The sequence below is a fragment of the Balaenoptera borealis genome, assembly GCF_965194805.1.
Source record: "Balaenoptera borealis genome assembly, chromosome: 15".
NCBI classification, from domain to species: Eukaryota; Metazoa; Chordata; class Mammalia; order Artiodactyla; family Balaenopteridae; genus Balaenoptera; species Balaenoptera borealis.
The window spans coordinates 48,139,457-48,167,110 of record NC_138871.1 but is presented as its reverse complement, the minus strand read 5'-3'; the positions used below and the strand labels follow the sequence as shown (position 1 = coordinate 48,167,110).

General features: G+C 36.1%; 1 long non-coding RNA gene across 1 annotated transcript in view; it reads left to right on the top strand.

Moving 5' to 3' along the window:
- Window positions 1-27,654, top strand: part of LOC309612528 — a 368,024-nt gene that overhangs the window by 316,294 nt on the left and 24,076 nt on the right. The window contains exons 2-3 of the long non-coding RNA XR_014235251.1: window positions 19,339-21,049; window positions 21,088-27,654. The exon at window positions 21,088-27,654 is cut by the window's right edge and continues 24,076 nt beyond it. This is a non-coding gene — a long non-coding RNA (uncharacterized lncRNA). The remainder of the gene's footprint in view (window positions 1-19,338; window positions 21,050-21,087) is intronic.

Sequence of the window (27,654 nt, the reverse complement as noted above, 5' to 3'; positions counted from 1 at the left end):
TGAAGGTTAGTGACTGCAGTGGCTAATGACTTTATTTTTATAGAACCAGATGGCAAGTGATAATTTTTCGTTGGCACGTTCAACCAGGTAAAGAACCTCAACTGAGATCCTACATAAGGTTGGGGAAAATAGGGAATAGGTAGTAGAGGAAGGAATCTCTAAATTATCAACTATTCTCTTTTGACCAATTAAAGAAATGAGGACTGCAATAGCTTTGTCTTTTTTCTCTTTGCTTATAGTATATATGTGCTTCTTTGTATACGCTATTTTTGTCTTATTTCCATTGTAATTCTAAATAAAGCTGTTGACCATTAGCTTTACAAATTAACATACAGGTAACAGAATATTTAGTAGTACTATAACTAAAGGTGTGGGTACAGTAACTGTTGGGATTATGCATTTGGGGGAAAGTTTAAGAACTTCTTCACTTGTGCAAAAGGTAACTGTATCTTCTTATTGGAAAACCAAGTGGTTTTCTTGTTATACAGAAATTCAAATGTAGTAGAAGGGTGCATATGAAAGTAAGTAGCCAAAGGGATGGACTGTAACATTTAACAAATATATAGCCTTTAGGTACCAAATTCACTCTTAATTGTTGTGCTTGTAATACTGGAATTTTCTCCCATCAGCTGGAGTAAAGTTAGCCTTTGTTTCAGCTCTTGAAAGCAAAGAACTTTCAATGGACCTGGAAGAGAAAGGCTGTCTTCTTGCTTCCTGTGCGTGCTCTCTCTTAACTTACTATGTGTGGCAAGTCAGCAGTGCGCAGCAGCTCCCCATGACAACTTCTGCCAGCATTCTAGATGATAGCATCTTAATGTACCACCCCAGTGAGTTTTAAGTTCTCTTTGTACCACTTCCTTGTTGACAGCTTTCCCTTGCAGCCCAGAGGGTGACTTCCACAGCACAACAGCTCCCCATGTGCGGCATCCCTCACTGTCCCAGAAAGTGGATTCCATCCCAGAAAGTTCCACAAGCACAGATCCTTCACAGAATTTCCTGCCATTCTATTGGCTATAACCTTACTTTCTTCAATGAGGTCTAGATGCCAACCCTCAGAGGCAGGACCCCTTTTCCAGATTTGCTATTTTGTTTGGTGTTCTGTCTTAGTCCTAGGGTTAGTGGCTGCTCCCAATAACTGCTCTTCTTGTGTTCTTTAGTGTTCTCTTTGTAATTTGGTAGATAATCTCCTATTATGCTAATCCCCTGTTATAGTTCTTAATTCTTTAATTATTAAACATTCAAATTTATTGTGTAGTTTATGTCTCCTGACTATATTCTGAGAAACTTACCTGGTAATTTCTTATTGATTGCCAGACATTGCATGCCAAAATTTTAGAGATTTTGAATGATATTATCGTCCTTCAGAGTGTTATTAATGTGTTCTCCTGGAAGGCTTATAGTATAGGAGAGTGTGGTACAATAAACATACAAAAATATATAACAAAATGTCAGGTAGTGCTAAGGAGTATGAAGGAAAATTAAGTAGGGCAAGGGGATATACAGGAACAGAGTTGGACTCTTTCGATAGGCTAGTCAAGGAATGCTTCTCCCAAGGAGTGTCAAAGAGCAGATACTTGAATGATGGAGTCATAATGTTCCTGAAAAAAAGAACAGCAAGTGAAAAGCCCCAGAGAAGAAGGTGTACAGATAATATAGGATACAGTAAACAAGGGAGATAGATATAAACAATAAGATCAGAAAAGCAGGCCACACAGAGCATATGAGGCCATATTGAAACCTCTTTAACATCTTAGGGTCCCTGCCAGTCTCTCTGTAAACACCCTGCTGTTTTGTTTTGCTTTTTGTAATGTAAAATTAGTGTGTAATCAGACATAGAATTTTATAGTTGATTAGTGCTAAACTTTCAAGTATTAAAAACATACAGTGAAACATACAATACCAAAAAACAGACAGTGAAACTGCTATCACAGTGTCTTAGTTTGGGTTCCCCTCAAATCAGAATCTGAAACAAAGACTTGGGAGCAGGTAGTTTATTGAAGCAGGTGATACCTGGCAGCAGGAGTGAGAGAATTGGAGAGTAAAGCAAGGAAGAAATAAGTGAAAATAAAATATCGTTAAAGAGCTAGTTACTTATTTGGACAACTGGGATTCAATCCCACTGGAGAACCACTATGAATGTCTCAAAATGCTGAGACATTTATATACCAATTTTACCCCAGAATGCCTCACAATTTCCTAATCCCTTCCACCTACCCACACCCCCATTGTATTAAATCTCCTGTCTAGATTGCCCTGCATGAATTTGAGCAAGATCTCATGGTTTTGGAAAAACTTTGAGGCAAAAAAAAATTGGAGAGACTTGGCAAGCTTTTAAGGTGGAATATTTTCTCCAAGGTGGAAATTATTCAACACAGTTGCAGGTAAAATGAGAGTTGACCTGAGGGACTATGGCATGGGGCAAAAATACATCTATTACAAATGACAATTAGGGCGCACAAAGTGCAAAACTTAAATGTGGGGTCACATTATTGCAAGGTTAGAGAAAGGTACTAGTGAAACTTGTGCAAGTAGCTGACTGGGAGTTCTAGGCATTTGGCTGAGCTACTTAAATTGCAGTACTGCCTGCAGTTTGGAGTTTCATGGTAGCGGTTTTCTGTTTTGAATTAAATGTCAATGGGATGATACTGAGTTTTCTGGCTGCCTGAGACTTAAAGGAGAGTAGTGTCAATCCTTTTGAAATCTTCTTGAAACTTGTTGATTTCCAATCCAAATACTGGCCTCATGTAGAGATATAAAACCTAGAGAATAGTGGAGGCAAGGAAATCCAGTTCCCCGCTCTATTTACTGAGGCTGTATTGCATGCTGTTTACCTTCCTGGTCTCACCTCCCCTCCCTCTCCACATTGTACCCACCAACCCTCAACCCAAGATATTTAGACGAGGGCTGCGTGGAGAATTCCAGCCAAACCAATTATATCCAAATGTGTACTGTTATAATGTTATTCTGGTGTTCTACTATAGTTTGCATTGAAATCTCTCTAAAAATTACTTTCAAAATTGAGAACAGTAAATATATTTTTTAATTTACTTGGTAATCTGAGATCATCGCTATTAAATTCATATGCTATTTTTAATGCTCTTTGGTGATTGTATTATATAGTATCTGGCCTCAGATTTTTTAGTTAAAAAAATTACATTTTATTTTCAAATTTATAATTTTTGTCTTCTCCTTTTCCATCAATTTCTAGTTTTTCTTTTTGTTGCTCAAGCTACCTTCATCATTGGAAGACTCTTCTGTTTAGTTTGTACTTGCTAAGTTTTTTAAGGTTGAGAAGCTGATGAACAATAAATAGTACATTTTCTATGGATATAAATAAAAGCATTTTGACAGATTTCTTAGGTACTCAGTAGCCTATTTCTCTTTTGTTGATTTATTGGTACTGTTCCCCCCGTCCAAGTCATTTTGTTTGTTTGTTAACCAGGAATCCTGAGAAAAATAAAACCTAGATAAATTTCTGTGGTTCAAACATTAATTCTGTTAGTTTGTTTGGCTTGGTTTTATCTTACTTTGTTTTTTAGTGTTTTCTCTTCCTAACACTGTCTCCCTCCAAGAGCACATATACTCATGTACCGTTGACTCCTGTAATAATTGTGTTTATGGATATACATAGTATTTCAGGTGAGACAAGTATTATCAAAATTATTTACCAAAAAATATGCGCATCCATTGTTTCATGTTAAAATTATTCTTCCTAGGGAAATAATAATATCCTATTATCTATCAGATAAACAAAAATAAAGTTTTCCACAATTTAGATGCCAGTAGGCTAACACCAGCACCTCACATTTATAAAATATACAACTGCCCTTATTACTGCCTTTATACTGTGTATAAATATATTATATATTATAATATAAATATTATATATAATATATTTATTACTGCCTTTATTTTTCACCAACCTGAGAAGTGGAGGATTAGAGAAGTTAAGTAATTTACCCATGTTCACATACTTATTTAGTGACTGGCATAGCTAAGAATTGAGTGCATTTCAGGCCAAATTTACATTTCTAAATTTGCTTAATAGAACTGTGTCTTTGCACAGTCTTTTTTTTTTTTTTTTAAACAGTTGCAACCTCTTTCATTTGACTCCCCAAAGTAAAGTATCATGGAAGTGTGAAGCATTGCCTTTTTACAACAATGTATAAAATGTGAATGCTTTCACTTACAGGGAATTTTTTTTTTCTTTTTGCACACTTCCATGAGTTCTATCGTCTAATTACATCTGATATACAATATCCTATTTCTTACTTCAGTAAATTCTGTTTCCAACAAGTGCCAAGATATTTCATGAAACAAATTCTAAAAATAATGGCTGTGGGGTTAGCTTTCTAACAAGGAAAAAGTTACATCCACTTCTTTACACTCATGATGACAAAAATTAAAAACATACTTTTTTTTCCTAATGTAAAACAAAACAAAACCAAAGTCTTTGGAATAACTTTAATTCTTTTGAAATTCCTCTGCATGTACTGAAAAGGCATAAAAGCAAACATCAGGCAACCACAGGGTTAACTGACTCCAAAAAACACATCTCAGCATCTATTTAAGGTTATGATTTTCTAAAACAAATGTATGCAAATTTCAAAATGTTTTAGAAGATACATAGTTTTAAAATATTCTTTTGAAGGGTATATGATCAAAAACTTTAAAGGGAACTGCCCTCCTGTACCATGCGTTGATTTTTCCTGCCCAGTAAAAGCAGACAGAATTAAAGGTCTGTGACTATTTTCTATTCTCCATTAGCAAAATCCCTTATTTTAAATAAGGGACCAAAATAAATAAAAAGTACAAATATGCCCTTCTTAAATCATTATTTGAATAAAAATAATTTGTGCTTGATTTTTATGTTTCAATAAAATAAAAAGGTTGTTATTGGAAATACCCATACCTGTATAATTTCTGCCTTTAATAAACGACTCAAAAATTAGTCGTTAGGGAAAATTAGCCTAGGCTGAAACAGAGAATTGACTACAAGGGACTAGGACTTCTTCTGTGGATCCCCTCTCATGTCACAGGGCAAGACTTACTGGTAAAGTCCTTATATTTGCATTTGCTAGGAAACACTGGTTCAGAGATAACTTTTTACTTGTCAACAGTCCTTGGTGTTCTAGAGTTTCCTTCCATGTTTGTTTGATTTATTATGAAATACTTGAAATACACAAGTATTCTTTGTATACAAAGAATAACATACAACGAATAACATAATAAATTCCTATGTGTCTGTCAACCAGATTTTAAACAAGTTGACATTGTGCTGTATTTGTATTTTATTCTTATAGAAATGAAAGATTTACCAGTACAATTTATACTTACTTTATCTCCCTGCCCAAACATTCCTTTCCCCTTCTCTTCAGATAGAGTTCGTGCCTAAAAGTATATTTATACTTTTACTGCATGAGTACATTGCATAAATCGTATAAAAACAATAAAATATAGAATATTTTGGCAATTTTAAGGTTTGAATAAATTGCATTATACTGTGCTATCTTCCCCCACCCCCGCTTAACAGTATGTATTTAAGCAGTGTTGCTTTAGAATTGATTAGCTCTAGTTTAGTCATTTTATCTCCTGAGTATTATTCCTTTTTATGAATTAATAAACCACAGTTGAATTTTCCCATTCTTGTTTATAGATATTTAAGCCCCCCCATCTTCATGTTTCTTTGTTTATTGATTAGTTTCGGTATTACAAGTTGTTGTAACGAATAGTGCTGTCAAACAAAAACAAATCCCAACTCAAAAAGCGTTTTATTCATGAGAAAAACAGTTACCATAGGAAGAACACTCCAATTTCAGAAAACTGCAAGCATCTCAATCAAATTTTAAAAATTCATTTTATAGGGTAAACACGGAAAAAACAGAAGTAAGCAGAATCTTTTTAGGGGAAGCTGAACATGCAAGGAGAAATGACCAGTAGGATCTGACAAGAAAAGGGCCTCACTATTGTCAGTTGAATACCAGGAGAATCTGAGAATGGGAGCAGATTCCACATTTCAGTGCTTGCACATGCTTGTGGCACCTGGTGCTCAGGGGCTTGTAGGAAGGAGACAAGCCTGACTAAAGTTTGGTCAAGACAAAGCTGAGGACAAGAAATGGCCAATTGTGAACATTTGATCAGTCTTCCTCACTGTTTAAGAGAAAAAGCATGTGCCTAGACACTATTAGAAATGGAATAAGAGTCATTGCAGGGTTAAGGTTGGTCCAAATAGTTTTTGGAGGTAAGGTGCCCTTCACATTCCTATTGACCCTGAAAGACCAGAGGTATCTTATAGTGAGTATGCTGTCAGACTGACAGCTGTTGGAGGGTCTTAGAAATCAGGCATTTAACAAAAAAGTATATATATAAGAAGAAAATTTTAAAAATAAGTATTAAAGGTTGAACGAGTGAATAGAACCAAAATATGAGGTTTGGAGGGAGACAGTTGAGAAGATTCCAAGATATTAGGCCTAAAGCGTCTTCATTCAGATAGTAGAATGAGGATAACAATGGGAATCTGAGAATTTCCCAGTTTACAGTCTGAATACTTTTGGTGATGACATAGAAATCAGAGGACTCTAGAAACATGAACATGTCTTCCAAGCACTCTGCATTTGCCTCTTCAGAAAGCCAGAATTGTGTGCAGATGATTGATTGTGCAGGACTGCTAACTGGAGTTCTGTAGTTCTTTGGCAATGATATTGAAAGTTCTGGTAATGTTGTTGTCCACAGTTATGGATATTTTCTGGGGTAGAGCAAGGAAAATTCAGGAGTTTTGTCAAATTTCCCAAGTGGCCCACTGAACAACAGCTTCAGGCACAAAGGTTGTTCATATATGATCTGCTGCAGTAGTTAAGTCTTTTAGGTTTTACTCTCAATCTTTTAACCTCCTCTTCTAAGGCTTCTTAAGAACCCTCCTTCTAGGGCTACTATTATGTGCCTAAGTTTGTAGTTGTAACATGTTAGTGTCGACCTTTGGGCTTGTCTGGTGCCTGGAAAATTTAGAGGTAATAGAATGAGAAAAAATTAGAGGTTAAGATCAGAAGAAAAGGCAGTCTGGTTAAAAATTTGATAAACACTAACTAGGTTTGCTAGTTAACAGGATCCCCGTTCAATTAGCAGGTAGATACCAATAGGTACCACTATGCCTCATTAGGGGCTATCCAAATTCGTGAAATAATTTTCCCATGAGTTTGCATCTTGGAATTCATAGGTGCTCTTTTGATAGAGATGTTATCTCATCCAATTAAGAAGAAGATAATGATTAGGTTTGTGCTTACAGAATAAACAGTCCCAAGCATACTGGGTAAAATTATGTTTAGGATCATCTAAGTCTATTAGATTCATGTACTCCTGCCTCCCATGGTAATGGTGTATGTATTTGTATTGATGGCAAAGTATGTTTGATTGCAAATAGTTTTAGGTACATGAAATGGCCTTTGCTTATGTCACAGTGGAAGCACAAATTGCCTTTTTTGAAAAGTATTAAGTTGAAGGAGGGTCCTTTTGAAATCTAGAGTAGAAAGCAAAAGGGCCACTGAATGATAACACAAAGGATGACTTTAAATCTGACACCAGTATAGGAATTTAGGGGAAACCAGAAGCTTAAAAAGGAAAGGGAGTATATGCCAACAATCAAAAGTAGAGTTGTGAGATTGTGCTATAAATTGAATAAAAAGATGTCATGGATTCTGAGGTCCTTGCAGGGATGGAGGAATTATTCAAGGGAGAACAGGTCATAGGTCTGGTGAAGGAGGAATAGATAGTACAATATAAATCTTATTATGTAAAGTTATGCTTTCATTGTGGAGAGTTATAGGAATAGCAAAAGTGATGTGGGAGATGTTAGAAAAGGATGAAGCCAAGGAGGACAAGAAAAATAATGAGAACTAAAAGTAGTTAAGAGAATCCTAGGAGGCCATGTTCTGACATCTGGGGTGGAAACTGACGACTTCATGGTGTCATCAGTTTGTCTTAAAGCTATCTACTTCATGGCTCTGTATGCTTCTGGGAACTTTCGAGAAAGCCTCAGTTTAAGGTTTCCATTTGGAGTGGACTTCCATTCAAAGCAGCATTTATACCTTTTCAGTTGAGAAATATGAATCCAGGTTTATATCCCCTGGAGTTTGACAACAGTGTTAATGGTAAAGAGGATGACATAAGCTTCCTTCCAACAGGGTTCAAAATTAATTTTCACGTGATATCAGCTCCAGAGAACTAAGTCCCTAATTTCTAGGATGAAGAGGGGTTTGGATGGAAGAACTGGAGGAATAGCAGCCTTATTCTGTTGATGATTAGTGTGGATATAATAAGTCCCTTGCAATATTTTAGGATGTTTGAATTGACCAAGATAGAATTTTCAAGAGCCCATACAGAATAGGGGATTGTTATGGGTCATTCAGTTATTATTTCATATAGGGTCAGTTGCTGTGACCCATATAGAGAGGCTCAGAGAGCAATCAGGGCTAAAGATAAAACCTTAAGCAGTAGGAAATTGAGTTCTTTCATCAGTTTTGTACGTTTTAATTTTAATAGTCCATTAACTCTATCATTCCAGATGACTGGGAATGATAGAATTAGTGTCATTTGGGGATAAGGGAAGAACTTACTGGATTGCTTAGAGGACTACCAAAGAAAGGGGTCCCTTGGTCAGGTGAAAGGGCCAGTGGAATTCCCCATGCAGGGAATACTTATTGTAACAAACATTTAGTAACAGTAGTGGCAGTGGTACTTTCATAAGGGAAAACTTCAAGCCAGTGAGAGTATATAGATATGATAATAATATATTAATTTCCATGAGATTTAGGGAACTGAATAAATATAATTGCCAATAAAGAAAAGGTCCTGCTGGAAAGGTTCCTTTTCTTGTCCCACCTTTGCAGGTTTATCAGGATTATATTTTTGAGAGGTGGGACAGGAAGCCACCACTTGTTTCAGATAGGGATAAACTTTCCCCACCAGTGTTTATGGAGGAGTTGATTTAGTTTCTTCCTTCCTTGATGAGTGATTTTATAAAGGTCAGAAACTGAATTTCAGGTAAGGGACTGAGGAAAGACCAAGGGGCTATCTGAGTGTTTCCAAGGTTCAGCCGCTTAGATAAGACATTCAACTTGTTTCCAGTTGGCCTTTTAATGTTCAAAGGCTTTGAATTGGGAAGTTTTAAGTACCTTAACTAGAGGATCAGGTGTAATCAGAGTAGATTTAGGATCTTATCTGATTGTGGTGAGGGTGTAACAGCTTTATGACAGTTTAGTATATCTATCAAGAGTAAATTTACTTTTGCTTCAGGGGTTTTGTAGCCGATGTGCTTAAGTATCTTAAGTATGGTTATTTCCCTTGGCAATAATAAAGCATCTAAGAAGTTAGACAACTGCTTTTCATTTTCCATTGGTGTCCAAGCTGTTGTCTTAAATCCTCTGGCTTTCCATGACATATGAAAATCATGTGCTATCCCCAAAATATAACTACTGTCCCTATAGATGTTAAATTTCTTATCTTTACCAAAGATAAGAAGCTCTTGTGAGAGCCACAAGTTCAGTGATCTGAACTGACTTTGCACCAAATAAAGACTTATACTTTCTGGGATTTTGAAAATTTGTAGTGGCATATACAGCCTGAACATTTCCTTCTGAGATATAGAGATAGGAGCCATCAACAAAGAGGGTAAGGTCTGGGTTTGCAAGGAAGACTTCTAAAAGGCCAAGATGGGAGAGGATTGAGGCTTGAGTGTCCATAATAGAATCATGCAGTTATTCTTCCATTGAGAGAGGAAGGAAAGTGGCAGGATTGAGACTTTGACATGGGTGGATAGTGATGTGGAAGGAAAAAGCTGAAGAATTTCATAACAGGTGAACTGAGAGTTCAAAAAGTGTTGGGTATTTTCAGTTACGAGAAGGGTCCAAACTGCATAAGGGACATAAAATGTTCAGGGTATGACCTAGCACAAGGTCAGCTGTGGTTTGAACTAATTGTGCAGTTGCCACTACTGCTAGCAAGCAAGGAGGGGAAACTTGAGCTGTAGGATGCCGGGTAAGAGGAAAATATCTGATTAACCTCTGATTTCCATTATGTTTTTGAGAAAGGACCCCTATGGCATTTTCTTCTTTTATGAACAAATAGGAAGAATGGCAAAGAGTAGTCAGGAAGCCCTAAGTGGGGTGGAACAAAGGGAGAACTTAGGGATTCAAATGATGTTATAGTAGGCGAGTCCCATTTTAGAGGTTCAGACACAAGTTTTTTTAGTCATGCCATATAAAGGGGATGCTCTAGCAGAGAAGGTAGGAATACACATTCTACAATAGCCAATCAGTTCCAGAAAGCCTTGAAGTTGTCTCTTGGTTCAGATAGGAGGCTGTTAAGTCTGGTCTTGATATGATCTGGGGATCAGGTTTTTCTTTCAGAGGGAATATCATGACTTAAATAGTGGACTTGGGGGCAGCAGAGCTGAACTTTATCACTTGAGACCTTATGGCCCTGCTTAGAGTAGTCTTTTAATAAGTATTGGATGTCATGTAGAGATTTGCTGAATGTCTTAGAACAAAGAAGGTGGTCATCTACATATTGAATGAAGGTTTAATTACAAGGGAAGATCAAGTCTTTTATATTTTCACTTAACGTCCAGGAAAAATGTGTGGGGGTTTCTGTAATTCCTTGGTGCTCAAGTGTATTGTTGATTTTCCCATGTAAAAGTAAATAGGTATTGGGAATTAGAATGAAAAGATATGCTGAAGAAAGTGAAGTATAAACCAACAGTGATAAAATGAGCGGCACTGGAGGACAGGATGAAAGACAGGATGGTATTTGGGAGGACATAGTGAGGTCTACATCCACCTTTAAGAACTTTGTCTCCCAGATATGGCCTAAGTCTATTGTTCCTATAGCCCCAAGTGAGTCAGGAATGTAAGTAAACATGCCTTGAATGTGGGAATTGTGAATGGCTTGGGAACTGTAAAAGGGGCAAGAAAACTGGGGTTATCTATTAGGGCTGTCAGAGAACGAAGATGAGTGGGAGAGGAATCCTGGGCTTCAAGGGTAAGTACCTGAGGTGAACATGAAATATTAAAATTCTAATTAGAATGCAAGTCTCTGCCTGTTAGACGAACTGAATGGTGGAACTTAATGAAAAGCTATGTGGGGCAGCATGAGGCCCAAGAGATATAGAAAGGACATAAGGGATAAAACATGTGGTGAATTATCTAACTGCACCTCAGAGATTGTTTGTGTACTCTGAGGGATAAGGGTGGAGAATTGTGAGGTGTCAAATGTGGAGCAGGTGACTCCAGTGCCTACCAGAAAGGTGGTGGATTGCCCATTGACTGCAGTTATTATTTCTTCTAACCTATTTAAGAGTATTTGAGGGCAGACAAGAGCAGATCTCTCAGAGGGAAGTCACTGAGACTCTGAAGTTATTGTCTTTTTGTCCTGGGGTGTTCTTTTAGTTTCCTTTCCCCAATAGCCACAAGTATCTCTACCAAATACTTTGGTGAAGTTGAGGGTGGCCCTAAGGTGTTTGAATGATTTCCCTCAAGTTTTTTTAAGTTAGAGAGTCATGAGTCTGTGTTATATACACTTAGCTTTGTTAGCCAGTACAGGCATACCTCAGAGATATTGCAGATTTCGTTTTAGATCACCACAATAAAGCAAATATCACAATCAAGCAAGTCAGACAAATTTGGTTTCCCAGTGCATGTGAAAGTTATGTTTACACTATAGTGTAGTCTATTAAGTGTTCAAAAGCATTATGTCTAAAAAAGAAATGTATATACCTTAATTAAAAAACACTTTATTTCTAAAAAATGCTAACAATCATCTGAGCTTTCAGCAAGTCATCATCTTTTTGCTGGTGGCGGGTCTCCCTTCAGTGTTGATGGCTATTGACTGATCAGGAAGGTGGTTGACAAAGGCTGGGGTGGCCATGGCAATTTCTTAAAATAAGACCACAATGAAGTTTGACTCATTGATTGACCCTTCCTTTCACAAATGATTTCTCTGTAGCAGGCAATACTGTTTGACAGCATTTTTCCCACATTAGAATTTCTTTCAAAAGAAAGAGTCAATCCTCTCAAACCCTGCCACTGCTTTATCAACTAAGTTTAAGTAATATCTAAATCCTTCATTGTTATTTTAACAATCTTCACACCATCTTCACCAGGAGTAGTTTCCATCTCAAGAAACAATTTTCTTTGCTCATCCATAAGAATGACTCCTCATCAGTTAAAGTTTTATCATGAGATAAGTGCTCTTGCTGTTTTCACCACATGTGCAGTTACTTCCCCCACTGAAGTCTTAAACCCCTCAAAGTCATCCATGAGGGTTGGAATCGACTTCTTCCAAACTCCTATTAATGTTGCTATTTCAACCTCTTCCCATGAGTCACAAATGTTCTTAATGATATCTAGAATGATGAATCCTTTCCAGAAGACTTTCTATTTACATTAACCTGATCATCAGATGAATCACTGTCTATGGCAGCTAGAGACTTAAAATATGTATTTCTTAAATAATAAGACAATATTGAAAATTACTCTTTGATCCATGGTTTGCAGAATTGATGTTGTGTTAGCAGGCATGAAAACAACATGAATCTCATTTACATCTCTATCAGAGCTCTTGGGTGACCAAGTGCATTATCAATAAGCAGGAATATTTTGAAAGAATTGTTTTTCTGAGCAGTAAGTCTCCACAGTGGGCTTCAAATATTCAGTAAACCATGTCATAAACAGATGCGCTGTCATCCAGGTTTGTTGTTCCATTTATAGACACAGGCAGAGTAGATTTAGCAAAATTCTAAGTGTTGTAGGATTCTTGGAATGGTAAATGAGCTTCAACTTAAAGTCATCAGCTTCCTTAGCCCCTAACCAGAGAATCAGCTTGTCCTTTGAAACTTTGAAGACAGGCATTGACTTCTCCTCTCTAGCTATGAAAGTCCTAGATGGCATCTTCTTCAAATAGAAGGCTGTTTCTTCTACATTGAAAATCTGTTGTTTAGTGTAGCCACCTTCATTAATTTTCTTAGCTAGTTCTTATGGATAACTTGCTGCAGCTTCTATATCAGCACTTGCTGCTTCACCTTGCACTTTTACCTTTTGGAGATGGCTCCTTTCCTTAACCTCATGAACCAAGCTTCAAAATTTTCTTCTCTTGCTTCCTCACCTCACTCAGCCTTGCTGTAGATTAGGCTTTGGCTTAAGGGAATGTTGCAGCTGGTTTGATCTTCTGTCCAGACCACTAAAATTTTCTCTATATCAGCAATAAGTTGTTTCACTTTCTTATCATCCATGTGTTTACTGGAGTAGCATTTTTAATTCCCTTCAATAACTTTTCCTTTGCATTCACAACTTGGGTAACTATTGGTGCAAGAGGCCTAGCTTTTGGCCTATTTTGGCTTTAGACATGTCCTCCTCACTAAGCTTAATCATTTCTAGCTTTTGATTTAAAGTGAGAGACATGCGACTCTTCCTTTCACTCCATTACTTAGAGGCCATTGAGGATTATTAACTGGTCTAATTTCAGTATCATTGTGTCTCAGGGAATAAGGAGGCCCAAGGAGAGGGAGAGAGACAGGGGAACAGCCGGTCAGTGGAGCAGTCAGAACATACGTGACATTTATAGATTAAGTTTGCTGTCTTATATGGGTGTGGTTCCTGGCACCCCAAAACAATTACAATAGTAACATCAAAGATCACTGATCACAGATCACCATAACAAATAAAATAATAATTAAAAAGTTTGAAATACCACGAGAATTACCAAAATGTGACACAGAAACACAAAGTGAGCAACTGCTGTTGGAAAAATGGCATCAATAAACTTGCTCGAAGCAGTGTTGCCACAAACCTTCAATTTCTAAAATATACAATATCTGATAAGCACAATAAAATGAGGTATGCCTGTATATTATCATGATGCTGTGTTAAAGCTTGGAATTCAGAGAAAGGGACATTTTGCCAGTTAATGTGATGTTTTTGAATAGCCTCTCACAGTTCTGCATGGAGTCTGTTAATAAAGCTGAGAAGCAAAGCAGATTTCCTGTGGTTATCTAGAGTTAGACCTAAATAAGGTGTCTAGATATTTTCTAAGAATCTAAGAGCTTTTCTCCAATTTCCTTATTTTTGTTATAGGCCTCAGGGGTATTTTAATTTCTTTGTAAATCCTCTTTAAGTTTGACTGATTTCAATTTTTCAGACCATAAGGAGGTGTCTCCAGAATCTAAAAGCCAATTGGCAGAGATCTGAGAGTCCCTAGAGTGTGCCCCTAAGACTGACCTCAACAGTGTAGGAATTTTCTCTCTATTACTACATGATCAGGGAAATTCTTCATTGTAACATACAGGTCAGATTGAGACAAATGCTAAAAAAATAATCTGCTGGGGAGGAAGTAATTTGGTCCCAATAGTTTCTTGTCCTTGGAGTCTTAACATTGGAGAAGTAGGGCTAAAGTCGCAGGACACTATAGGGAATTGAGAAGCTGGCAAGGCAAGGGTGGGGTCCAGGGGTAGAGATAAACCAAGTCAGACAAGAACAACATTACGGGAGACACTGGAACAAATTTGGAAGAGCAGAAGGGAAAAGAGTGGAAATGTTGAGGACAAGGCTGTCTAAGAGTTGGAGGTAAAAGGAATAGCAGAACAGGTGATCTTCAAGAGATTGAGTAGTGCAGCTTTCAATAAGATAAATTGACATTATTGAAGGCCTTGTTTGAGATTTGATTGTGAGGGTAGTTTTTGGCTTCATCATACCAAAAAAAAAAGAAAGCAGACCATTGTTTAGAGCATATTCTAGACATCCAGGATTCAACAGCTCCCTAAAGGTGGACTAAATCCGGGAGGTTCCCAAGCCCCAAAGTGGCATTGCAACTCCAAGTTATCCTTAGTAAAACCCTACCATTTTTGAAGGTATTGGGCAATATTAGTGCCACAGTGGTGAAGCAGATAGTTAGCTAGAGTTAATCTATCCTCAATCTCAGTAGATTGAGTTATATATGGGGTAGCAGGATCAGTTAGAGAAATGAGGCAAATAATAACAAATCAGTTTTATGCATAATCCCCATTTGTGAGTCAAAGGGGTCCCTCATGCAGTCTTTCTTGGAGAGCTGAAAGATTCACTCTGTTTAGTCCCTGAGCAAAGAATCAGGAAGAACAGAGAAGCATCACAAAATAGCTGAAAATTTCCCTCTGGAGAGTCAAGTTGCTCACTCAAAAAGAACCAAGAAGATTTCTACCCAGTAAGATTCTCACTAAAACAAAAAACAGCCATGAAAAGAGAGGGCAGATAGCAGAAGCAAGAAGAACTACAATCCTGCAGCCTGTGGAACAAAAACCACAATCACAGAAAGTTAGATAAAATGAAATGGTAGAGAATTATGTCACAGACGAAGGAACAAGATAAAACCCCAGGAAAACAACTAATTGAAGTGGAGATAGGCAACCTCTGGAAAAAGAATTCAGAATAATGATAGTGAAGATGATCCAGGATCTTAGAAAAAGAATGGAGCAAGGATCGAGAAGATGCAAGAAATGTTTAACAAAGACCTAGAAGAACTAAAGAACAAACAGACAAAGATGAACAATACAATAACTGAAATAAGAAAATACACTAGAAGGAATTGATAGCAGAATAACTGAGGCAGAAGAATGGATAAGTGAGCTGGAAAACAGATGGTGGAAATCACTGCTGCGGAACACAGTAAAGAAAAAAGAATGAAAAGAAATGAAGACAGTCTATGAGACCTCTGGGACAACATTAAATGCATCAACATTCATATTATAGGGGTCCCAGAAGGAGAAGAGAGAGAAAAAGGACCTGAGAAAATATTTGAGGAGATAATAACTGAAAACTTCCCTAACATGGGAAAGGAAACAGTCACCCAAGTCCAGGAAGCACAGAGAGCCCCAGGCAGTATAAACCCAAGGAGGAACATGCTGAGACACATACTAATCAAATTGACAAAAATTAAGCACAAAGAAAAAATATTAAAAGCAACAAGAGAAAAATGGCAAATAGCATACAAGGGACCTCCCATAAGGTTATCAGCTGATTTCTCAACAGAAACTCTGCAGGTCAGAAGGGAGTGGCACCATATATTTAAAGTGATGAAAGGGAAGAATCTACAACCAAGAATACTCTGCCCAGCAAGGCTCGCTTTCAGATTTGAATGAGAAAAGCTTTACAGACAAACAAAAACTAACAGAATACAGCACCACCAGACCAGCTTTGCAACAAATGCTAAAGGAACTCCTCTAGGAGAGAAAGAAACCAGCTACTTAAAACAACATTGTATATATATATATATATAGAGAGAGAGAGAGAGAGAGAGAGAGAGAGAGAGACTGCTATATCAAAACCTCATGGGAACAGCAAACCCCAAAACTACAATAGATACACACACGAAAAAGAAAAAGCAACCCAAACACAACACTAAAGGTGGTCATCAAACTGCAAGAGAAGAGAATAAAAGAGGAAGGGAAGAAAAAAGAAATGCAAAAACAAACCCAAAACAATTAAGAAAATGGTAATAGGAACATACATATCAATAATTACCTTAAATGTAAATGGATTAAATGCTCCAACCAAAAGACAAAGACTGGCTGAACGTATACAAAAACAAGACCCGTATATATGCTGTCTACAAGAGACCACTTCAGACCTAGGGACACATACAGACCGAAAGTGAGGGGATGGAAAAAATATTCCATGCAAATGGAAATCAAAAGAAAGCTGGAGTAGCAATACTCATACCAGACAAAATAGACTTTAAAACAAAGACTGTTACAAGAGACAAGGAGGGTCACTACATAATGATCAAGGGATCAATTCAATGAGAAGATGTAACAGTTGTAAATATATATGCTCCCAACATAGGAACACCTCAATATATAAGGCAAATGCTGGCAGCTGTAAAAGGGGAACTATATAGTAACACAATAATAGTGGGAGACTTTAACACCCAACTTACACTAATGGACAGATTATCCAGACAGAAAATTAATAAGGAAACACAAGCCTTAAATGACACATGAGACCAGAGGGACAGTTGATATTTATCGACATTCCGTCCACAAGCAGCAGAATACACATTCTTCTCAAGTGCACATGGAACAGTCTCCAGGATTGGCCACATGCTGGGCCACAAAGTGAGCCTAGGTAAATTTAAGAAAATGGAAATATATCAAACATCTTTTCCAACTACAACATTATGAAATTAGAAATTAACTACAGGAAAAAAACTAAGAAACACAAACAAGTGGAGGCTAAACAATATGCTACTAAACAACCAATGGATCACTGAAAAAATCAAAGAGGAAATCAAAAAATACCTAGAGACAAATGAAAATGAAAGCACAATGATCCAAAAACTATAGGATGCAGCAAAATCAGTTCTAAGAGGGAAGTTTATAGCAATACAATCTTACCTCAGGAAACAAGAAAAATCTCAAATAACCTAACCTTACACCTAAAGCAACTAGAGAAAGAAGAACAAACAAAACCTAAAGTTAGTAGAAGGAAAAATCATAAATATCATAGCAGAAATAAATGAAATAGAGACAAAGAAAACAATAGCGAAGATCAATGAAACTAAAAGCTGGTTCTTTGAACAGATAAACAAAATTGATAAACCTTTAGCCTGACTCATCAGGAGAAAAAGAGAGAGGACTCAAATCAATAATATCAGAAATGAAAATGGAGAAGTTACAGCTGACACCACAGAAGTACAAAGGATCATAAGAGACTACTACAAGCAACTGTATGCCAATAAAATGGACAACCTGGATGAAATGGACAAATTCTTAGAAAGATACAATCTCCCAAGGCTGAATCAGGAAGAAATAGAAAATATGAATAGACCAGTCACAAGCACTGAAACTGAAACGGTGATCAAAAAACTCCCAACAAACAAAAGTCCAGAACCTGATGGCTTCACAGGTGAATTCTATCAAACATTTAGAGAGGAACTAACACCTATCTTTCTGAAACTGTTCCAGAAAATTGCAGAGGAGGGAAAACTCCCAAACTCAATCTATGAGGCCACCATTACCCTGATACCACAACCAGACAAAGATAGAAGATAAAAGAAAATTACAGGCCAATAACACTGATGAACATAGGTGCAAAAATCGTCAATAAAATACTAGCAATCTGAATCCAGCAGTACATTAAAAGGATTATACACCATGATGAAGTGGGATTTATCCCAGGAATGCAAGGATTTTTCAACATTTGCAAATCAATCAGTGTGATACACCATATTAACAAATTGAAGAATAAAAACCATATGATCATCTCAATAGATGCAGAAAAAGCTTTTGACAAAATTCAGCACCCATTTATGATAAAAACTCTCCAGAAAGTGGGCATAGAGGGAATATACCTCAACGTAATAAAGGCCATATATGACAAACCTACAGCTAACATCATACTCAATGGTGAATTGCTGAAAGCATTTCTTCTAAGATCAGGAACAAGACAAGGTTGTCCACTCTCACCACTATTATTCAACATAGTTTTGGAAGTCCTAGCCACTGCAATCAGAGAAGAAAAAGAAATAAAAGGAACCCAAATTGGTAAAGAAGAATTTAAACTGTCACTGTTTGTGGATGACATGAGACTATACGTAGAAAATACTGAAGATGCTATCATAAAATATTAGAGCTAATCAATGAATTTGGTAAAGTTGCAGGATACAAAATTAATATACAGAAATCTGTTGCATTTCTATACACTAACAATGAAAGATCAGAAAGAGAAATTCAAGAAACAATCCCATATACCATCTCATCAAAAAGAATAAAATACCTAGGAATAAACTTACCTCAGGAGACAAAAGTCCTGTAATCCAAAAGCTATAAGACACTGATGAAAGAAATCAAAGACAACGCAAAAAGATGGAACTATATACCATGTTTCTTGGATTGGAAGAATCAATATTGTCAAAATGCCTATATTACCCAGGCAGTCTGCAGATTCAATGCAATATCAATAAATTACCAATAGCATTTTTCACAGAATTAGAACAAAAAAAATCTTAAAATTTGTATGGAGACACAAGAGACCCCGAATAGCCAAAGCACTCTTGAGAAGGAAAATTGGAGCTGGGGGAATCACGCTCCCAGATTTCAGACTATACTACAAAGCTATAGCCATCAAAACAGTAAGGTACTGTCACAAAAATAGAAATATAGGTCAATGGAACAGGATAGAAAGCCCAGAAATAAACCCACTCACCTGTGGTCAATAAATCTACAACAAAGGAGGCAAGACTATACAATGGGGGAAAGACAGTCTCTTCAATAAGTGGTGCTTGAAAAACTGGACAGCTACATGTAAAAAAAAATGAAATTAGAACATTCTCTAACAAACACCATACACAAAAATATGCTCAAAATGGATTAAAGACCTAAGTATGAGACCGGACACTATAAAACTTTTAGAAGAAAGCATACGCAGAACACTCTCTGAAATTAATTGCAACAATATCTTTTTTGATCTGTCTCCCAGAGTAATGGAAATAAAAACAAAAATAAATAAATGGGACCTAATTAAACTCAAAAGCTTTTGCACAGCAAAGGAACCATAAACAAAATGAAAAGACAACATACAGAATGGGACAAAATATTTGCAAACGATGCAACCGACAAGGACTTAATGTCCAAAATATACAAACAGCTCATACAACTCAACAACAAAAATACAATCCAATCAAAAAATGGACAGAAGACCTAAATTCATGTTTCTCCAAAGAAGACATACAGATGGCCAAGAGGCACATGAAAAGATGTTCAACATCTCTAATTATTAGAGAAATGCAAATCAAAAATACAATGAGATATACCTCACACCATTCAAAATGGCTATCATCAAAAAATCCACAAACAATAAATGCTGGAGAGGGTGTAGAAAGAAGGGAACCCTCCTACACTGTTGGTGGGAATGTGAATTGGTATAGCCACTATGGAGAACAGTATGGAGGTTCCTTAAAAAACTAAAAATAGAACTACCATACGACGCAGCAATCCCACTACTGGGCATATACCCTGAGAAAACCATAATTCAAAAAGAGTCATGTACCACAATGTTCATTGCAGCTCTATTTACAATAGCCAGGACATGGAAGCAACCTAAGTGTCCATTGACAGATGAATGGATAAAGAAGATGTGGCACATATATACAATGGAATGTTACTCAGCCATAAAAAGAAACGAAATTGAGTTATTTGTGAGGTGGATGGACCTAGAGTCTGTCATACAGAGTGAAGTTGTGGTACCTATATGCAATGGAATGTTACTCAGCCATTAAAAAGAATGAAATAATGCCATTTGCAGCAACATGGATGGACCTAGAGATTGTCACACTGACTGAAGTAAGTCAGACAGAGAAAGAGAAATACCATATGATATCGCTTATGTGTGGAATCTAAAAAGAAATTATACAAATGAACATATTTACAAAATTGAAACAGACTCACAGACTTAGAGAACGAACTTATGGTTACCGGGGGGGAAGGGTGGAGGGAAGTGATAGGGAGTTTGTGATTGACATGTACATACTCCTATATTTAAAATGGATAACCACCAAGGACCTACTGTATAGCACAGAGAACTCTGCTCAATATTATGTAACAACCTAAATGGGAAAAGAATTTGAAAAAGAATAGATACATGTATATGTATAACTGAATCACTTTGCTGTACACCTGAAACTTTCACAATATTGTTAATCAACTGTACTCCACTATATAAAATAAAAAGTTAAAAAAAAAAAAAGAGCCTTGAAAAGTCCTGCTCAAATAGGAAAGAACTGGAAGAAGTCAATTTAATAGAATTAAAGCAACTCCCAATTATGCTAATTCAAAAAAGTGTCTGGAGCACTGGATTACAAGTTATGACTCACCACCGTGGATCCAGATTTCCCCAGCTAAGAAGGACACAAGGGTTTGAGAAGCCAGCATGAATACCAGGGTAAAGACCTCAGGGTGTGTGCAGTGATCAGTACTCCATCCATGTCATGGCACTAGAAACTGTCAAATTAAAAACAAACCTGTATTTAGAGAGAGGTTTTATTCAGAAGAGGTTTTATTCAGAAGAGAGAGAGGTTTTATTCAGAAGAAATACTCCTGCAATAGGGAGAATGCTCCAATCTCAGAAATCTGCACTCACCTCACAATCAAACAGAAAAGGCTTTTCGGTTTATAGGGTAAAGGAAGGGCAAGCACAGATGTACAGAATCTTTTAAGGGGAAGCTGGACAAGCAAAAGGAAGTGACCAGTGAGTATACCAAGGGAAGGGTCTTGCTGTGATCAGTTGATTCCCAGGAGAAGCTGAGAGGAGGGGCAGATTCTACTTTTTTCAGTGCTTTCTCTTACTTAAGAGCATGCAGAGTTCAGGAACCTAGAGGAAAGAGGGAAGCCTGACTAAAGTTGGTCAAGACGAAGAGAGGGTAAGAAATAACAACTGCAAACCCTTTGTGATCCTAAACATTTCTCCTTTGTTTATGTGTGAGACGTTCTCTAGAGCAGGGGTCAGAAAACATTTTTTTTTGTAAAAGAGAAGAGAGTAAATAATTTAGGCTTTGTGGCCATATGGTCTCAGTGTAACTCTGCCATTATGACTTGAAAGCAAATTGGGTAGGATTGCGCTGTAGTGTTACTTCATTCAGAAAATAGGTGCCTGGCCAGATATGGCCCTTGACCATATTTTGCCAACCCATGCTCTATGGTGTCATATCAGTTAGGAATTGAATTTCCTGAAATGTGAGAAAAAACACAAATAATAGCTGCTTAAACACCCTTCCTAGTAGCATCAACATAAGGCCACATCTATCTGCAAGGGAGCTTGAGAAATATAGGTATTGAGCAAAGCATATCACTCCCAAATAAATTCTTATTTGTGATTTAGAAAGAAATACAACCAATTTCTCATTTGAGTTTGTGTATTTTGCCTTTTGTAGTACATCTTTGATGTGAGGTATAAAAATGGGAGATTAGTGTATGAGAGTTGACCCAGACTTTATAATGATCTCTATTTAACTCAAGTTTATATTAAAACTAGGCTACAATTAATCTTATCTTATCTTAAAATAGAAGCATAAAATATTCCTAAAAGTCTTTTTTATTTTGCTGTATTCATTATAGTATTTGACATGGAGTCTGAGAGACCGGGAGCTGATTTAATGATTTTTAAAAAGCACTAGTCTTCCCCAAATTACAATGATCAAAGGTAAGTAGGCCTTAAACATAAAGGGAGTTTCAAGTCCTGAGGATTTTGCATGAAATGTTTGAACTGAGGCAGTAAGCATTTATAAACTGTCTTTCAAATATTTTTGGACTGAGAGAGCATTTAAAGTTTCCATGGAATTGTAATTCAGGGCATGAAAGGGCAACACATGTCTGTTTTCCTCACTAAGAATAAGGCTGTTTGGGATTTCATTGGTTCATGTCCTAAAGCCATCTTTTTTGCTCATTTATACATTTCTGCGTGGAGACAATTCATTCTTTGGATGTGAAAGTCCCCCATTCTTAGCTAGTTTAGCTATTTGTATGCTGATCAGTGTCAGAATGTGAGAAATCCCCCTTGAGCACTCCTCTAGTCTTTTCAAGGCCAATCTTATCTTTACAAACATTTCTTGGTCTGCTTTATCATCCTACACTGGAGAAGATGGATTTGATTTCTCTTTTTTTTTTTAGTTAAACATTGTGCTTCGTTTAAAATAGATAATGCTATACTGTTTAATCTTCTGTTCTTTCTACATTCTTTAATTCCTTGAGTCCTTTCTCATTTTAATTTTGTATTGCCGCATTGCCTATCTTTGACTTTGCCATATATCTCTTTGTCAAAAATGTTTAGTGTTTAGAGCTTACATACCAGCGATTAAGAAGATTTGTTATGGACTAGATAAAAAGTGATTCAATAATTATCAGCAACTTCTTTTTTTTCATTTTAACAGTTATATCTGTTTCATTTTATGGTTTTGAGGGTGGACTAATTTCTTTTACTTCCTAATATTTAAAACCGTTGTATATCTAATTGTCATCAATAACCTATTTAAATTACTATTTTAATAAAAATGTATTATTCATCAAGGGGCAATAAGAAGAGGTAATTTTTACCCTGATTCTGTACAGGCTGAAAACCCCTTCTTCTGGCCATAGTCTGAACTAAAAATAAATAACTAAACGTAGAGCATTAAGCTGCAGCATTTAATATGTGTTTATGCTCTTTCTTGATCTGTCCTGGTTGCCCAGTTTTCTTCAGCTTCTGTAGAATTTGTTCTAACTGCTGTAGAATGTCTCCGTAACATTTCTAGGGTTTCATATTTTCATTAGCATTATATTCCTTCAAGGACTGCAGAAACAGAAATCTGTACCTATCAAACTGCCAACTAAAATTAAAAAGAAAAAAATGTCCTATTTTAGTTTCACTTATTAACACAATTTAGTTTCTACCTTATGTCATCAAACAATAGGATGGATGTTAATGTATTTAAACCCTTGGCTGGCATCATCCAAAAGTTCCCCAAAATATATCTGCCCACATCTCATTTGTATTTCCATTTTCTTATACCTCAGGAATAACATATCTGAAGGGAAATAGAAATAGAAATCAGGAACAAGTAACAAGCAAGTAGTTGGTTTTCAAAGATTATTAATGCTCCAGTTTGAGTATTTTTATGAAACACCTGTAAATGGGAGTATTACAATTATATTCTTATTGAAGGATATGCACTACCTCATACACCTTGGAATGTATAGAATGCAGTCTTGAAACCTATTGTTTTGAATCTTCAAAGATACCTGTTCCTTGGAAATTTAAAGTAGATTTCCATGGATTTCAGGATTAGGGTGATTTTCTACTTAATGTGATTTAAGATAAGTCATTTCCAAATAACAAAGAGGCTCATAATTTCTTCTTTCTCTCCATCTTATGCATTTTCTGTTCTTCACAAAGATACATTACAGTAAATTGTTTGGCTAATACTTTTTCATCATGATTACTTGCTACTCTTATTCAATCTTTGCATATACTCGCTGTGTAATACATTCTTTAGTTTTGCCTTTTCTCTCCTATATTCAGATATTTTCTTGACCTTAAAAATACTTTCCAACCTACCCCAATGACCCCTACCTCCACAGTTAGGAAACTGTTTCACTCTAGCTGGCTTTTTACATACTTTGATATTTCAAGGATGGAAATCTCTCAGCTCTTCTCTGTCTAGTTTCCCATAATTCTCAATAAAATTCATCAAAACATTAATTTAGTAATGCATGTCTACTTTGCAAAAAAAAAGATGTAGTCTAGTTGGGACAGAAGATGTAAATTAAACAATTTGTGCAGCAGTATACAGTCTACAGTAAATTACATAATATAGAATACAGACAATGTAAGGCTAAATACAATTTAAAAAGAAAAAAAAGAAAGAGAGATTCCAGCCCCCCAACCTTCCTTAGAGCATTTACTTTAGAAAACTTGTAATTATAAGTTCTTTCTCTGTTTTTTTGAAATATATGTAAATTTTTTGAAAGGAAAACTAAACTTCTTGCCAGCTTTAAGACCCAGGATATCTTTCTCAAGAACTTGGGAACAACCTCTTTGAAATGTCATCTTGGAGAAAGATAGTGCCCTTATCTCCCAATTTCTGTGAGTGGGTAGGAGCCTAACTTCAGTGGGCCTCTTGTTCCAAGTTGCAAAATGATCTCCTGTCATAACAATATGAGAAGTTCATTTTTCCTTTTAATAAAGCCAGTTAACTAACGTAGATGAGCACTCCAATTATCAAGTGATTTTAGGATGAACTATGTGTGACAAATGTTGCTGTCAAGTCCTTTTACTTGAAGACTAGTTGTTGTTTATCTTGAGAACATGTGGGTTGTAGCTGCTTAGTTATAAAAGGGTGAGACTTCTGTCTCTGCAATCTCTTTAGCAGATTGCCTGTGATCTACATCACATTCTGTTTTAATGCTTACTTAATAATAAAACTGTTTTCTTTCTTATCTACCTTTGTGGAGAGGTTTTCTGGGATGACAGAAGATTTTGTTTTTAACTATATTTTCCAAAGTTTCAGGAGCTATTTAATATAATATGAGCCATAGTACAAAATTAACTTGAGAAAGGAGATCTGTCTCTGCCTCTTTCTTTCTCTCACACATATATACATAGGCATATATCATTTTATTGTGCTTGGCAGATATTGTGGGGTTTTTTGTGGGGTTTTTTTGTTTGTTTTTTGTTTTTTCTACTGATTGATGGTTTGTGGCAATCCTGCACCAAGCAAGTCTACTGGCACCATGTTCCCCACAGCAATTATTCACATCATGTCTCTGTGTCACATTGTGGTAATTCTCACAGTATTTCAAACTTTTTCATTATTATATTTGTTATGGTGGTCTGTGGTCAGTGATCTTTGATGTTACTACTGCAAAAAGATTATGACTCACTGAAGGCTCAGATGACAGCATTTTTAGCAATGAAGTATTTTTAATTAAGGTATGTACATTGTTTTCTTAGACAAAATGCTGTTTCACACTTAATGGATTACAGTATAGTATAAACATAACTTGTGTATACACTGGGAAACCTAAAATTAATGACTCACTTTATTGTGATACTTGATTTATAGTGGTGGTTTGGAGCCAAACCCACAATATTTTCGAGGTATGCATATATGTTTATATATACAGAGAGATACAGATATATGCATGCATGTGTGTCTGTATATATATACACACACACATATATAAGAGAAAGAGATCTTCTTTTGTTTCTTTGTACTTGTAAGGGGATAATGTTTGTACTCACTACTTAGGTCTCATGAAAATTAAAGAGATAATGTATGCAAAGTGTTAAATATGATGAATGCTGTTATTACTGTAAATGCATAGCACTGTTATGATTTACAGCAGGGCAGGGACATCAGCATTGCAAGGTTCTTAGAGTCGAGAGGAACTGGATTTTCCCCTTACTTTCTGCAAGGTCTGGGGCAAATAATGTCTGGTTCCTCGAGACTGCACAATGAAGATGAAAAAGAGTAACTACTCAAGTATGAACATCACATGAGATGTATAGAAATTGCTTTATGAATACTGTTCTCTTATTAAAAAATATTGTATGCAGTGAGGAAGGGAAAGAGGTAAGGAAAAACAGACAAGGGGAAAATAAAAGAGTCATACTAAGCAGGGAACCAGGAAAACTAACAGCAAACTATTTTATTTGTATAGGAGAAACACTCTAAAGTTTTATTTAAAAATGGTGCCATTTGCAGCAACATAGATGCAATTAGAAATCATCTTACTAAGTTAAGTAAGAAAGAGGAAGACAAACACCATATATCACTTATATGTGGAATCTAAAATATGGCACAAGTGAACCTATCTACAAAACAGAAATAGACTCACACTCACAGACATAGAGAACAGACCTGTGGTTGCCAAGGGAGAGAGGGGAGAGAGAGAGATGGACTGGGAGTTTGGGGTTAGTAGGTGCAAACTATTACATTTAGAATGGATAAACAGCAAGGTCCTACTGCAAGCACAGGGGACTACAGGAACTATATCCAATCTCCTGGGATAAACCATAATGGAAAAGAATATAAAAAAGAATGTATATATGTGTATAACTGAGTCATTTTGCTGTACAGCAGAAATTAGCACAAAGTTATAAATCAATTATACTTCAATTAAAAAAAAAAGAAAAAGAGAAAAAATGGTGCCAGATGATCAGGGGTTTTAAAAGCATCCTTAACACTTTAGTATAAATATGTAGTTGGCAGTGGGAAGTATCTTCTTTCTATGCTGTATACTCTAAATTGTGAAGTGTTATTTGAAATCTTTTGTCCACTCTTCCACTAGATTTTCTTTTTCTTTTCATTGATTTATAGGATTTATAGGATAACTTTAATTCTTTATATAGACATTAAAATAGGATTACAAATTCTATATACTTTTTTTGACAAATATATGTATTATAAATATCTTCTTTCACTCTGCAGCTTACCTTTTTATTCTATTAATGAAATCTTTAGATGGAAAAAAGTCCTTCATTTTAATAATTTCCAGTTTTTTCTTTTCTTTTTTTTCCAGCATGTATGCTACTTGTTTTGTATACTGTTTAAGAAATTTTTCCTTATTTCAAATTCACAAAGATCTTTTATCCCTTCTTTTAAAAACTTTCTTGTTTATCTTTCACATTTAGATCTGAAATCCATCTGGAATTTATTTTTTGTGTATGATGTGAAGTAGGAGTTCAGATAGCTGTTTTTCCTTTACGGCTTTCTATTTGATGCAGGACTGTATATTGAAAGGTGCCCTTTAATTTCATTTTTTCAGAATAATTCAAGTGAACATACATGAATTGGGTTTATGTCTGTAATCTACTCTGTTCCAAGGGTCAATTTGTCTATCTTGTACCAATAGTAAACTCTTCTAATTCCTATAGCTTTACAATAGGTCTTGATACCTAGCAGTATATCAAGCTTTGTTATTCTTCTTTAAAATTGCCCTGACTGTGCTTGGCTCTTTCTATTTCCATATAAACTTTGGAAACAACTTATCAGTTTCCATAACAACTTATCATTATCAGTAGAAAATCTTCAGAAATTTTTATTGAGATTGTACTTTTCCATAGATCAATTGATGAGATTTGGTATCTTTACAATATTGAGTGTCCC